Raw genomic sequence first — 15,842 nt, 5'->3', positions numbered from 1 at the left:
ACACACACACACACACACACACACACACACACACACACACACACACACAGAGGCAGGCTTCACCGAACCTATTTACCTGGAGAGAATGAGAACAGAAAGTAACGACACTATTCTACATTCACTCAGTCAGCAAAATTACCACACAGACCACAGTATCATTATTCTGACACTGAGGAGGACAGGAAGACATCACAGAACTGCCCTCTAACTGAAAAAAAAAAAATAGCCTATATGAAACAGAAAAAGAAAAATGCAAATAAATATATTCTACAGATCACTTGGTGGAATAGAACCACTTGCAGAACTTTTAAAAATCCTAATGCCTCAGCCACACCAAGCACTCAACGAGCAAGGGACAGGCAACAAGACTGGCTGAATGAGGGAAAACAGCAGGGGTACAAGATGAACTCACATCTTACCGCAAAGTTTTATGGAGTTAACACTACACTATTTAAAATATAGCTGGGCTCCTCCAAAATTTGGTCGTCTTATCTTTATGACTAACATGAAGTTTTAATGGTTTTCCCACAAACATTTCCATATTCTCCTAGTTCTTAACACTACATACGTTCCGGCACCAAACAATAAACTGAATTTATTAAAAGTGAAGCAATAAAAATGCCTTATATTGAAATCAAATAAATGAATAAATTAAGTTACTAATATAGGTGTCTTAAACTATGTGCCCTAACATTAAGGATGATTAAGGAATAATAAGAGATTTCCGGCATTCTTCCCGTCATGATTTCCTTGCACTCATGGCCAAGAGATACTTTCTCTTATTTATTAAGGAAAATTCACACAAAAAAATATCACAACTGCACATAGAGCTTAAGGTGTAATTATTTAAAAGAAATTCAAAGTTGGGCATGGTGGCTCACGTCTGTAATCCCAGCACTTTGGGAGGGCAAGGCAGGCGGGTCACCTGAGGTCAGGTTTCAAGACCAGTCTGGCCAAGACGGTGAAACCCTGTATCTACTGAAAATACAAAAATATTAGCCTGCCATGGTGGTGAGCGCCTGTAGTCCCAGTTACTGGGGAGGCTGAGATGGAACAATCACTTGAACCCAGGAGACAGAGGTTGCAGTGAGCTAAGATCACACCACTGCACTCCAGCCTGGGCAACAGAGTAAGATCCTGTCTCAAAAAATAAAAAATTAAGCTGAGCACAGTGGCTCACACCTGTAATCCCAGCACTCTGGGAGGCCGAGGTGAAGTGATCATTTGAAGTCAGGAGTTCGAGACCAGACTGACCAACACGGAGAAACCCCAACTCTACTAAAAATATAAAATTAACCGGACATGGTGGCGCATCCCTATAATCTCAGCTACTCGGGAGGCTGAGGCAGGAGAATGGCTTGAACCCAGGAGGAAGAGGTTGCAGTGAGCTGAGATCACACCATTGCATTCCAGCCTGGGTAACAAGTGTGAAACTCCATCTCAAAAAAAAAAAAAATTCGGCCGGGCGCGGTGGCTCAAGCCTGTAATCCCAGCACTTTGGGAGGCCGAGGCGGGTGGATCACAAGGTCAAGAGATCGAGACCATCCTGGTCAACATGGTGAAACCCCGTCTCTACTAAAACTACAAAAAATTAGCTGGGCATGGTGGCACGTGCCTGTAATCCCAGCTACTCAGGAGGCTGAGGCAGGAGAATTGCCTGAACCCAGGAGGCGGAGGTTGCGGTGAGCCGAGATCGCGCCATTGCACTCCAGCCTGGGTAACAAGAGCAAAACTCCATCTCAAAAAAAAAAAAAAAAAAATTCAAAATGAATCTTGTGTCAATTTACCACAATCTTTTTTGGTTCACCTATGAATAAAGAAGATACATTTAAGGACTTGTGTGAACAAAGTAACATTCAAGGAGTACACTTAAGGTAAGAAAAATTTTCCGTTCATGATTCAAATATCACTGTAATCAAACTCTGGCATTTTATCAAGAGGCTTGGAAATCTTATACTTTAAAATGAGTAACTTCATTTCCAGACGCACCTGCCAGAAATGAAAATAAAAATAAAGGCCAGGCGCAGTGGCTCACACCTTTAATCCCAGCACTTTGGGAGGCTGAGGCAGGTGGATCACGAGGTCGGGAGTTCAAGGCCAGCCTGGCCAACACAGTGAAACACCGTCTCTACTAAAAATACAAAATTTAGCTGGGTACGGTGGTGAGCACGTGTAATTCCAGCCACTCAGGAGGCTGAGGTAGGAGAATCGCTTGAACCCAGAAGGCACAGGGTGCAGTGGGTGGAGTGGCGCCACTGCACTCTAACCTGGGCGACAGGGAAAGACTCCATCTCTAAATAAATAAAATTAAAAACTAAAAATAAAGCCAGTACCAAAATGAGAATTGACTCCTGTCTCCATTTCTATTAATTCCATAGCTAGAAATCTTGATAAGGGTAGGGATAAAAGGAGAGCAGGAGTAGCAAAGATTAACAATAGGGGAAATAAAACATTCCCCTTAATACTGATATGGCTCTTCCTAAAAGACCCAAAGAAATTGATTTGAAACTACTAGAATTAATGAATTCAATATTTTTTTAGATTAAAAGGGCATTCATCCTTTACAGTAAGAAGGATCCTAAAACTGCATCCATGCCAGCAACACTAAGATTAAAAGTGGTGGCAGCCTGGCATGGTGGCTCATGCCTGTAAAACCAGTACTCTGGGAGGTTGAGGTGGGTGAATCACCAGGTCAGGAGTTGACGACTAGCCTGACCAATGTGGTAAAACCCCTCTACTAAAAATAAAAAAAAATTAGCTGAGCATGGTGGCACGTGCCTGTAATACCAGCTACTCCAGAGGTTGAGGCAGAAGAATCCCTTGAACCCGGGAGGTGGAAGATGAGGTGAGCCAAGCTGGTGCCATTACACTCCAGCCTGGGCAACAGAGTGAGACCCCATCTCAAAAAAATAAAAAAAATGGTGGCAGAAAGGCCACATATAGTGGCTCTTGCCTGTAATCTAGGTGCCTTTCTGAGGCCAAGGCAGGAGGACTACTTGATGCCAGAAGTTTGAGACCAGCCTAGGCAACATAGTGAGACCCCTGTCTCTATAAAAAAAATTTAAAAATTTGCAAGCATGGCTAGCTAATGTGCCTCTGGCATGTGCCTCTGGAAATGAAGTTACTGGTTTTAAAGTATAAGATTAGCCAGCATCGTTGCGCATGTCTATAGTCCCAGCTACTTAGGAGGCTGAGAAAGGAGGGTCCCTTGAATCCAGCAGTTTAAAGCTACGTGAGCTGTGATTGTGCCACTGCACTCCAACCCAAGTGACAAAGCGAGACCCTGTCTCTTAGTTAAAAGAAAAAATAAGGACAGATGCGGTGGCTCACACCTGTAATCCCAGCACTTTGGGAGGCCGAGGTGGATGGCTCACTAGAGGTCAAGAGTTCAACATCAGCCTGGCCAACATGGTGAAACCCCATCTCTACCAAAAATATTTTTTAAAAAAATTAGCTGGTTGTGGTGGTAAAGCCTGTAATCCCAGCTACTTGGGGGGCTGAGGCAGGAGAAACACTTGAACCCGGGAGGAAGAGGTTGCAGTGAGCCAGGGTTGTGCCACTGCATTCCAGCCTGGGCAACAGAGTGAGACTCCATCCCAAAAAATTTAAAAAAAGGCGATGGCAAAACAAAATACCAACTGAGTACTATTAACTCTAAAATATGGAATGTAGCAAAATGTAAAAATGACAATCCTATAGAGATTAAAGGAAATACCATGTAGTAATCACATAAAATATTTTCTATAACTTGGCCTTTTGATACTAAAATTCACATGCGTTTAAAAAAATACTAAAAGAATTAAACAGTAATTATTGAATATTCATCCTACTACATTTTTAAAATACACTGTAGTTTAAAACTAAATTTTCCAGTTTAAAAAAAGACATTAATGGACAAGTGTGGTGGCTCACGCCTGTAATCCCAGCACTTTGGGAGGCTGAGGCTGGCAGATCACCTGAGGTCAGGATTTTGAGACCAGCCTGGCCAACATGGTGAAACCCTCTCTCTACTAAAAATAAATATAAAAAATTAGCTGGGTGTGGTGGTGTGTGCCTATAGTCCCACCTACTCAGGAGGCTGAGGCAGAGAATTGCTTGAACCTGGGAGGCAGAGGTTGTAGTGAGCCAAGATCACACCACTGCATTCCAGCCTGAGCGACAGAGTGAGACTCCGTCTCAAAAAAAAAAAAAAAAAAAAAAAAAAAAAAAGATATTCATAGACTAAGACAATATTTCTAGATTTAAATGTTAGATCCTAATAACCACAAATAACGACAAAATAATATGTAATAAATATACTTAAACAGTTACTACACAATTGATTTAGATCATATTTCATACTATATTCAACAAAAAAGTTCAGATGCATCAAAGAGTTAAAAATAAAAAATAAGCCGGGTACGGTGGCTCACACCTGTAATCCCAGCACTTTGGGAGGCCGAGGCGGGTGGATCACGAGGTCAAGAGATCAAGACCATCCTGGTCAACATGGTGAAACCCCGTCTCTACTAAAACTACAAAAAAAAAAAAATTAGCTGGGCATGGTGGCGCGTGCCTGTAGTCCCAGCTACTCAGGAGGCTGAGGCAGGAGAATTGTCTGAACCCAGGAAGCGGAGGTTGCGAGGAGCCGAGATCGCGCCATTGCACTCCAGCCTGGGTAACAAGAGCGAAACTCCGTCTCAGAAAAAAAATAATAAAAAATAACCCATAATAGAAACTATTGATCCTAAAAGCATAAACTGGCTTTGGGGGAGAGAAGGAGAAAAAATCATTTCTGAGTAAAGAGACGAGAGATGAATAATAAAGTTAAATGAGTTCTGACATATAAAAACTTAAACCTTTGCAAACTTCGCTCCTTCAGTAAATACTTTTTAAATGCATACACAACATTTCACAAACTGTGCTAGGCCCTGATTTTTCAGAGTTTGAATAACGCACACGAGCCTTCATCTGCTAGAATTGAAGCCTAGCAGAAAACCCAGTAAATAGCTCAAAAAGCATACGGAAAGTTGCAGTAAATAAGTGCTAAAGGAAAAGACAGATATCTCCAAGGGAATACGAACTTAGGAGAAACCGCAGCTGGAATGGCCATGAAAGTCTCCAAAGCATGACATCAAAGCTAATGACCAAAGGAAGAACACGTACCTTGCCCAGGCGGCTCACACCTGTAATCCCAGCACTTTGGGAGGCCGACGCAGGCCAATCAATGAGGCCAGAAGTCTCAGCCTGGCCAACAGGGTGAATCCCCATCTCTAAAAGAAAACAGAAAAGAAAAAGAAAAAAAAGGAAGAACACACGCCAACCAGATGAAGCGTGGGGAAGGCCAGCAGCACAAAGGCCCAAGGCAGGCAAAAGAGGACCAACCTTAGTGACACCAACAAAATAAGAGCAACTGATAAAAGGCGATATTCTAAGGCACCAAGAAAAACACAGCTTCCCATATAACATATCATAAACAAAAGGAAATGTATGTTCCTCACCACCACCTGCATACGCCCACCCAAAAAGACTAAACAAAATGTGAAGCCAAAAGTTAATGAGGATGAAGCAAAACAAGTACATATACAAAATCAACAGAACTGTAAACTTGGTTGCTCTTTTTAAAAGACAATCTGAAAATAATGATAGAAGCTAGCATTGCTCATAATTTACTCTTCCTAACCTAAAAACTAACTGCACAAAAGATATCTATAGAGGGGAGAAAAGATATCCACAGAGTGGCATTTAAAAAACTAAGTGCTCACTTCATAGGCCCGGCCCAGAGTCCCATGCCTATAATCCCCGCACTTTGGGAGGCCAAGGTGGGTAGACGACCTGAGGTCAGGAGTTCAAGACCAGACTGGCCAACACAGTGAAACCTCATCTCTACTAAAAATAGCCAGATGTGGTGGCAGGTACCTGTAATCCCAGCTACTAGAGACGCTCAGGCAGGAGAATGGCTTGAATGTGGGAGATAAAGCCTGCAGTGAGCAGAGATTGTGCCAACACACTCCAGACTGGGCAACAGAGTAAGACTCCATCTCGAAAAAGAAAAAACAAATTAAAAAATAAGTGCTTTCTTCGGCAGCACATTTACTAAAATTGGAACGATACAAAAAAGATTAGCATGGCCCCTGTCCAAGGATGACTGACAAATTCATGAAGTCTTGGAGTAATACACACACACACACACACACACACACACACACACACACACACCCACCCACCCAAAAAGCCTAAAACTATGAAACTATCTAAATTGTATGAAATTTTCATCAGAAATTGTAAGAATATGGATTGGAAAATACCCAGAAATGTTTAGTATTAACAAACACTAATAACATTTAGCAGTTTGTGTATACAGATAATACATAAAACAAAGACCTTCAAAATTTATAATCTGAGTGACAAATAATGTTTAGTAATCACCAGCTGCTCTGCTCAGAATTATGTTCAATGGCATACAGTATTTTCAATTCAAACAATACATTAGAGAACAAAGAATATTTTAACATTTATTACCATCCCTCAGGAATGAAAACTGCTATTACAAAAAATAGCTACATTCTTTCCTGAAAAGTACATCCTGAGAACCAATCTCTCTCCTACCTTCTAGCAGTAGTTACTTTCTGCTCCCTGCTAGTCCATTTTGTACAGTTTTATGAGGGAGGAAGACAGAGAGAGAAGAGAATACACATACACGTTTATTAACAATTTTTGGTAATGAGCTGTTTAAAAATGTTTACAAACAGTATTTCATGCTTTATGTACCATTTACCAAACATTCTAGCCTAAAGATACATAACTGATAAAAATACTAACTAATCGGCCGGGCGCGGTGGCTCACGCCTGTAATCCCAGCACTTTGGGAGGCTGGGGCGGGTGGATCAAGAGGTCAAGAGATCAAGACCATTCTGGTCAACATGGTGAAACCCCGTCTCTACTAAAAATACAAAAAAAAAAAAATTAGCTGGGCATGGTGGCTCGTGCCTGTAATCCCAGCTACTCAGGAGGCTGAGGCAGGAGAATTGCCTGAACCCAGAAGGCGGAGGTTGCGGTGAGCTGAGATTGCGCCATTGCACTCCAGCCTGGGTAACAAGAGAGAAACTCTGTCTCATTCCAAAACAAAAAAAAAAAAAAAAAAAAAAAAAAACTAATCTACTGCATTTATACCATTATAATGCATAAATATACACTGATTTCTTCCAATCTTTTCTATCAGACAGTGCTATGATGTTTCCAGTTTTAAAATACATATAAAGTTTGGCCAAGCACAGTGGCTCATGTCTGTAATCCCAGCACCTTGGGAGGCTGAGGTGGGTGGATCACTAGCAAACATGGCGAAACCCAGTCTCTACTAAAAATGAAAAAAAAAAAAAAAAAAAAAAAAAAAAAAAAAAAAGCCAGGTGTGGTGGTACACGCCTGTAATTCCAACTACTCGGGAGGCTGAGACAGGAGAATCGCTTGAACTTGGGAGGCAGAGGTTGCAGTGAGCCAAGATCCTGCCATTGCACTCCAGCCTTCCAGCATGGGAGAAAGAGTGAGACTCGGTCTCCAAAAAATAAATTACTAACTTAAATAACACTATTTATTGGCTGGGTGTGGTGGCTCACGCCTGTAATCCCACCTTGGGAGGCCAAGGCAGGTGGATCATTTGAAGTCATGAGGTCAAGACCAGCCTGGCCAACATGGTAAAACCCCCTCTCTACCAAAAATAAAAAAATTAGCCAGGCTTGGTGACAGGCGTCTGTAAGCCCAGCTACTCGGGAGGCTGGGGCAGGAGAATCGCTTGGACTTGGGAGGTGAAGGCTGCAGTGAGCTAAAACCGCACCACTGCACTCCAGCCTGGGCAACAAGAGTGAGACCACATCTCAAAAACATAAGTAAGACTACTTATTATCAAATAATTATTAAACTTTTTTTTTGAGATGGAATCTCATTCTGTCACCAGGTTGGAGTGCAGTGTGCAATCTCAGCTTACTTCAACCTCCGCCTCCCAGGCTCAAGCGATTCCCCTACCTCAGCCTCCCCAGTAGCTGGGACTACAGGCACACACCACCATGCCAGGATAATATTTGCATTTTCGTAGAGACAGGGTTTCACCATCTTAGCCAGGATGGTCTCAATATCCTGACCTCATGATTCGCCTGCCTCAGCCTCCCAAAGTGCTAGGATTATAGGCGTGAGCTACCTCACCTGGCTCTTATCAAATCGAATAAAGGAAGACAAAAAATTCCCAATTCCATGTCTGATTATTTATAGTCGCAAGATAATAAAGCAAACAACGTATCACTCAGTTTTTAAAAGAACTATGAGCAAATAATTGAATTATCAAAAATCAACTCATAGCTTTAAAATGAACCTTGGGCCAGATGTGGTAGCTAATACCTGTAATCCCAGCATTTTAGGAGTCAGAGGCAGGAGAACTGCTTGAGCCCAGGAGTTTCAGACCATCCTGGGCAATATAGTAAGACTTCAATTCTGGAAAAAAAAAAAAAAAAAAAAAAAAAAAAACCTGAAAATTGGTCATGACGGTGCATGCCTCTAGTCCCAGCCACTGGAAAGGCTGAGGTGGGAGGCTTGATTGAGCCCAGGAGGCGAAAGTTACAGTGAGATGGTGCCACTGCACTCCAGCCCCGGTGACAGAGCAAGATTGTCTTTCATTTTACAAAAAAAAAAAAAAAGAATGAACTTTACGTATCATATAAAAATAAAATATATACCAAATTCTCAAATTAAAAATATTTACTAAGGCCAAAAGCACAAAATGTTTATTTGTGGAAAAAAGTCAAATATTATCTTGTTTACGATTTATAGTATTTTTCTTGAACTTTTCTTAAAAATAAATTCCGATATTGATTTGTTGCCACCTACTGGTTAAATTCACATCTGAATGGCATTTCACATCAAATATTCATTATAGTTAATAGAAAACGCAGAGACAAAAACTACCTTAGTGATGTTCTTTTCTTTACAATGTTTCACTAAACTATTATGATAAATTCTGCTTTGGAAAAGTTTGCAAAGCTATATCACAAAATGGGAACTTGACTTTTAACAGTATCTTTACTCAATCTTTTCTTTAATTTGTTGGTACTGTTTTAGAATACCACTATAATTTGTTAGAAATATAAAACCTTTAATGAAAATACTTTCAAGATGTTATTTTTTTAATTTACAACTCAAACATTTATATGTACCAGTTTTCCAGCATACTGGAGTTATATAGAACTTAGGAGATTTCCATCTTTTTACAGTTGATTTGTTAGGACTGAAAACCAAAGAAAAAGTTCTCATTACATTTGTTATAAGTAAATTTAACTCTATAGCAGTCTCTCCTCTAAATTATTTTTTCATGCTACACGTTGGTTGAGCAGAGTATGTTGCCTTACTGCACTACTTTTAAAACCACTTCCAGATTTAAAAAGCTTAACAAATTTAACATACTCTGAGTTCCCAATTCTAATAAATCAGCTTGTAAAAAAGGCCTTCCCTAAAGTGACTGTGGAAATGTGAATATGGATTTTGTTTTTGTATTTTGTTTTTTTTCAGAGTCTTGCTCTGTCACCCAGGCGGAAGTGCAGTAGTGCCATCTCGGCTCACTGCAACCTCTGCCTCCTGGGTTCAATCAATTCTCCTGCCTTAGCCTCCCAAGCAGCTAGGATTACAGGCAACCACCACCACGCCCAGCTAATATTTGTATTTTTAGTAGAGATGTAGTTTCACCATGTTGGCCATGCTGGTCTCAGACTCCTGACCTACCTCGGCCTCCCAAAGTGCTAGGATTACAGGCATGAGCCACCATGCCTGGCCTGGAATGAGTTTTAAATGACAACAGAAAAATTATGTTAATTTTGTTGGGTGTGGTAATGCATTGTGATTATGTGAAAAATGCATGACTGCTACGGGCTGAATTGTGTTCCCCACAATTTGTATGTTGAAGCCCTGACCTCCAATGTGATGATATTTGGAGGTAGGGCCTCTGGCAGGTAATTAGAGTTAAAGGAAGGCATCAATGATGGTGGGGCTCACGATGGGATTTTTTTTTTTTTGCAGACGGAGTTTCACTCTTTCGCCCAGGCTAGAATGAAGTGGCACGATCTCAACTCACTGCAACCTCCACCTCCCAGGTTCAAGCAATTCTCCTGCCTCAGCCTCCGAAGTAGCTGGGATTAAAGACATCCACCACCACACCCAGATAATTTCTGTATTCTCAGTAGCGATGGGGTTTCACCATGTTGGTCCGGCTGGTCTCAAACTCCTGACATCAGGTGATCCACCCGCCTTGGTCTCTCAAAGTGCTAGAATTACTAACACTCCTGAGCTCGATGGCACAGTGAGACAGCAGCCATATGCAAATCAAGGAGAGGTCTCTCCTGGAACCTGACCATGCTGGCAGCCTGATCTCAGACTTCCAGCCTCCAGCACTGTGACAAATAATGTCTGTTGTTTCAAGCCACCCCATCTATGGAATTTTGTTATGGCAGCCTGGGCCAACTAGGACAGTGATGTATATGGAAATATGTAAGGAAGAAATAATATGCCAGAGATACGGTACAGTTGCAAAAAAGAAAAAAGGAACAAAATCTTAATGATTGTTCAATTTAGGTGCCAGGGACTTAGGTGTTTAATATGCTAACAGCTCAGTTTCTAAGTCTGAAGTTTCTCATAATTAAAAAAACTTTAACAAAAAAAGAATATTAAAAAATGCTTTTTCAATGTAACTCCTCTAACCAAAACTCTGAAAATAAAATGCTTTAAGATAAAGTACTAATTTGAATATTACAAGGCAAAAATAAAAGCTGAGTAGAAATTTTATCATTTTTAAATAAATTTAGTAAAAACTGTTATGAGTTTTTGTTTTTTTATTTTGTTTTTTGTTTTTTTGAGGTGTTTCCTCCCATGCTAGAGTGCAGTGGTGCAATCTCAGCTCACTGCATCCTCTGCCTCCCCAACTCAAGCAATTCTCCTGCCTCAACCTCCCTAGTAGCCGAGATTACAGATACATGCCACCAGTGCCACCAAACCTGACTTATTTTTTTGTATTTTTAGTACAGTCAGGGTTTCACCATGTTGGCCAGGCTAATTTGGAACTCCTGACCTCAGGTGATCCACTCGCCTTGGTCTTCTAAAGTGCCAGGATTATAGGCATGAGCCACTGTGGCAGGCAGATTTTTAAGACAATATAAAAGTCCAACCTAAGGGTCTCAAGCTAAAAGCACTGACCTTAAAGGCTAGTACTCTGTTACAATTAAGTGGCCTGTTTAAATCACTTATCTAGAGTTAAATTTTCTTAATTATGAAAGAGAAATAATAATTTTTGAATCCTCTTGCAAATAGAGGATTTTCATTGTATATATCTAATAAATTGTTGAAATGTTTTTTTCCTATAGTTTAGAACTGTTTAGGTTGACTCTTTTTGGTTATAATAGTTTTCAAATTAGAATCTTAGATTTTTCAAAAAGATAATAGTAAGCTTTGCTTCTTTCTAATCAGTTTGGGGTGTTTTTGTCTGACTGCACTAACATTGCTTAATACCATGATACCACACAACAAAAAGGGACAGCAGTCAACTCAGTAATGTCCCTGATTTTAAAAGGAATTGTTATGACGTTATTAAAATTAATACTTTCAATAATTTTGAGAAATTGTCTATTTGTATCTTACAAAGAGTTTTCAAAGAACAGATATTCAAGCATGGCCCTTTGATCCATTCTTGCATTTATTAAGTCACAGAAATCTGTTCTAAAGCAAAGATGAATAAATTCACATTTTATGCATAATTCTGAAACATCACTGTAAACTATTCAAAGTTCTATACCCAAAACACATGCCCTCAGGAATTTTGAACGGAGGTACAAAAAGCCATTTGTCCTGTAGTTAAAGTTTCCAGACTAGTTTTGGAGTTTTTATTTCAATCACCTCATTCATTACATAAGCACTTACTAATTACCTGTGATCCAGGTACTATGAACTAAGCATAGAAGGATATTATAGTAGTTAAGAGACAATTTCTCATCTTCAAGGAGTACACCCAATTGTGTTAAATACTGTTAATAAAATAATGAAGGAAGAAACATCAACCTGCGATATGCAAAAGAATTCGAAGGAAAGAACAGCAGTCCTGAACACTGAGTGACAGTGGTCAACAGCATCTCTCCACGAATGGGCCATGAACTCCTGTGACTCCTGAGAATAATACTAAAATACTGTTTGCTTTTTTCATTGACAGTTCAATAGCAAAGATACGTGCCTGGCCAGGATCCTGGCCCTGATTCACATTAAGGCACTAGTATTTCTAGTGCCTTGATCAAGGCTAATACTAGTGCTGCCATGGCATGAATCAAGGACAGGATCCTGGACAGGCACAGTGGCTCGCACCTGTAATCAATCCTAGCACTTAAGGAGGCCAAGGCAGGTGGATCACTTGGAAGCAATTTGAGACCAGCCTGGCCAACATGGTGAAACCCCACCTCTACTAAAAACACAAAAATTGGCATAGCATGGTGGCACACACCTGTAATCCCAGCTACTCGGGGGCTGGGGTGGGAAGATCACTTGAGTTCTAGAGGCGGAAACTGCAGTAAGCCAAGATCATGCCATTTGCACTCCAGTCTGGGAGAGAGTGAAATCCTGTCACACACAAAAAAAGGCCAGGATCCTTAACTGTCCTAGGGGTCACTGCATTCGTCATCATCATTTTTTAAATATCCGTAACAAAGAAGTAAAAAATTATTTTATTAATCTCTATCCTTAAACATGTGTGTTTTTAAAATTCTGTGTGAGAAAATGGGAAGTATGCATAAAGAACCTTATGCCATACACCAAAATATAATGGCTATTTCAAGAAAAAGGAAGTGGGCAGTTGAGCTGTGAGCTAAAGCAATCAATTTTTTCATAGAGCACCATGAAAGAACAAAGGACATAAAAATTACTGTTATTCAAAGCTGGATACACATCTTTATATTTTATTTTCTTTTTTTTTTTTTCTTTTTTTTCTTTCTTTTTCGGGGGAGGGTTACAGCATCTTGCTCTGTCACTCAGGCTGGAGTGCAGTGGTGGCATCATCACACCTCACTGCAGCTTCTATCTCCCAGGCTCAAGTGATCCTCCCAGCTCCGTCACCCCAGCTCCCAAGCAGGTGGCAACAATGGCACACGCTACCATGCCCAGCGAAGTGTTTTGGTTTTTGTTTTTTGGTTTGGGCATGGGTTTTGTTTTGTTTTTGTCTTTTTGTAGAGACTAGGTTTCACTATGTTTTCCATGCTTGTCTCAAACTCCTGGGCTCAAAGGATCCTCCCCCGCCTTAGCCTCCCAAAGTGCTGGGGTTACATGTGTAGCCCACTACACCACACAACAGCAGACATTTTCATAAAAAATGAAGCAGACTGTCAATTAAAGGAAAAGATATGGCAGTCTCTGTTGTCAATTATAACATTCAAGCTTTCAAGAGAACATCAGAATTTCATAAAACTTGTGTCTGCCACCAGAAGGGTAGAAGGTTGCAATAAGGACTTTTCTAATGAAATATTCATAATTTTTTTTAGATATTGTATAATGACATGGGTCAACATTTAAAAGATCTGCATACCTCAGTGAGCCAGTATTTTTCAAGTAATTAACGCATGATGTCACAAAACCGTGCACTGGGGAAAAGGCAATAGATTTATCTCACACAGGGTATGGCCAGAAAGAAAGAAAAAAAAATTAAAAAACAATAGATTTAAATGTATAAAAACCTCACTCATATGGTTTCAGATTCCACAATACAACCAATCTTTCTTCTGAAACTTGTCAAGTGTTAGTGTAGAACCAAAGAATATCCACATTTATATGAAAAGGCTATTAAAATAATCTCTCCTTATCTAACTATGTATCTGTTCAAAGCCAGATTTTATTCACATGCTTCAACCAAAACAATATAACCTAAGAGAGTGAATGAAGAAGCAACTGAGAATCCAATTGTTCTATTAATTCAGATAATAAAGATATCTCCTAAAATGTAAAACAATGCCACTTTTCTAAGTAAACACTTTTCTGAGAAAGAGATTAAAAGGGTGAAGAAGTGACACTATCAAACTTCAGGATTCTATAGGCTCAGCACAGCAGCTCATGTCTATAATCCCAGCACTGTGGGAGGCTGAGGCAAGAGACTGTTTGAGCCCAGGAGCTTGAGACCAGCATGGGCAATACAGCAAGCCCCTGCCTCTACAAAAAATTCAAAAAGTAGCCAGGCAGAGTGGCATGGGTCTGTGGTTCCAGCTACTCAGGAGGCTGAGGTGGGAGGATCACTTGACCCCAAGAGGTGGAGGCTGCAGTGAGACATAAATGTGCCACTAGACTCCAGCGTGGGTGACAGGGTGAGACTCTGTGCTAAAAAAAAATAAATTTTTTAACTTAATATTAATTTCTAATGCAGTAAATATTTACATACATAAGCTATATAAACGAAAGCTCTTTGCAGGGTAGGGAGTGGGTTCCAAAAAAATTAGCTGGGCATGGTGGCGCGTGCCTGTAATCCCAGGTACTCAGGAGGTTGAGGCAGGAGAATTGCCTGAACCCAGGAGGTGGAGGTTGCGGTGAGCCAAGATCGCGCCATTGCACTCCAGCCTGGGTAACAAGAGTGAAACTCCATCTCAAAAAAAAAAAAGAATCCAGTGGCTTTCCTGTGATAAAAGATATGCATTTTTTATCATAAAATTTTAACAGCTCAAGGGTTTTCTACTGAACAAGGCTTTTATTTGTTAATCTTTGGATTTTCAACTAGTTGGGGTTACTAAATAAGCAAAGCACAACAATCCCTTCTTTCTTTAAAAAAAAAAAGTACAACAAATGATATTTTCAGAATCTGGTTATATTCTGAATACTAATTTCCAAACATAAAACAAACAAACAGAAACACCTTGATCTTAAGTTATTTCCGGAGGAAGAGATAAAATATTAAACATTAACATACACTGTTAGCAGAAACCACGCAAAATCACCCACTGCACTCTAGCCTGGGTGACAGGGCGAGACTCTGTCTCAAAAAATAAATGAATAAAAATAAAATAAAAATATAAATGGAAAATGTGATTTTTGTAGATTCTGAAACATTCCTACTATCCAGCTTATTACTGTTAAAATTACTGCTGTGTCAGAGAGGCTCACAGCATCAAATATAGCCGTATAAAAATTTCATCAAAAAGTGTTGCCTAGGCCAGGCACAGTGACTCACAACTGTAATCACAACACTTTGGGAGGCTGCAGCAAGATGACTGCTCTAGCCCAGGAGTTTAAGACCAGCCTGAGCAACAAAGTGATACTCCATCTCTACAAAAAATAAATTAGCTGGGCATGGTAGTGCATGCCTGTAGTCCCAGCTACTTGGGAGGGAGAAGTATACCATGGAGGTCAAGACTGCAGTGAGCTGTGATCAAGCCACTGCAATCCAGCTTGGACGACAGAGGAGATCCAGTCTCCAAAATGGGTGGCAGAGGTAGGGGGAAGATGTGGTGGTTGCCACCATTCTCAGGTGAGTGGTTTTTTTGTTGTTGTTTGTTTGTTTTTTGAGACGGATTCTCACATTGTGGCCCAGGCTGGTGTACAGTGTGGTATGATCTCAGCTCACTGCAACCTCTGCCTCCCAGGTTTAAGCAATTCTCCTGCCTCAGCCTCCCAAGTAGCTAAGATGACAGGTGCCTGCCACCACGCCTGGCAAATTTTTTGTATTTTTAGTAGAGACAAGGTTTCACTATGTTAGCCAGGCTGACCTCGAACTCCTGACCTCGAGGTGATCTATGCACCCTGGCCTCCCAAAGTGCTGGGATTACAGGTGTGAGCCACCACACCAGGCTGACATTTTTTTGTAGACCAGATTTAT

At 40.5% G+C, this 15,842-nt stretch overlaps 1 protein-coding gene and 1 non-coding gene across 11 annotated transcripts in view; one reads left to right on the top strand and one right to left on the bottom strand.

Moving 5' to 3' along the window:
- The window catches only part of SRPK2 (SRSF protein kinase 2), a 270,433-nt gene that overhangs the window by 220,803 nt on the left and 33,788 nt on the right, over window positions 1-15,842 (bottom strand). The gene's annotated exons all lie outside the window — the stretch shown is intronic.
- LOC116550447 lies at window positions 6,052-6,158 on the top strand. The gene has a single exon (XR_004268416.1). It is a non-coding gene; the product is annotated as a U6 spliceosomal RNA (small nuclear RNA).

The sequence above is a fragment of the Sapajus apella genome, unplaced genomic scaffold (genome assembly GCF_009761245.1).
Source record: "Sapajus apella isolate SASKATOON/1434 unplaced genomic scaffold, GSC_monkey_1.0 scaffold7, whole genome shotgun sequence".
In the NCBI taxonomy this organism is placed as follows: Eukaryota; Metazoa; Chordata; class Mammalia; order Primates; family Cebidae; genus Sapajus; species Sapajus apella.
The sequence above is the reverse complement of the archived record's forward strand: the minus strand, read 5'-3'. Positions and strand labels throughout refer to the sequence as shown.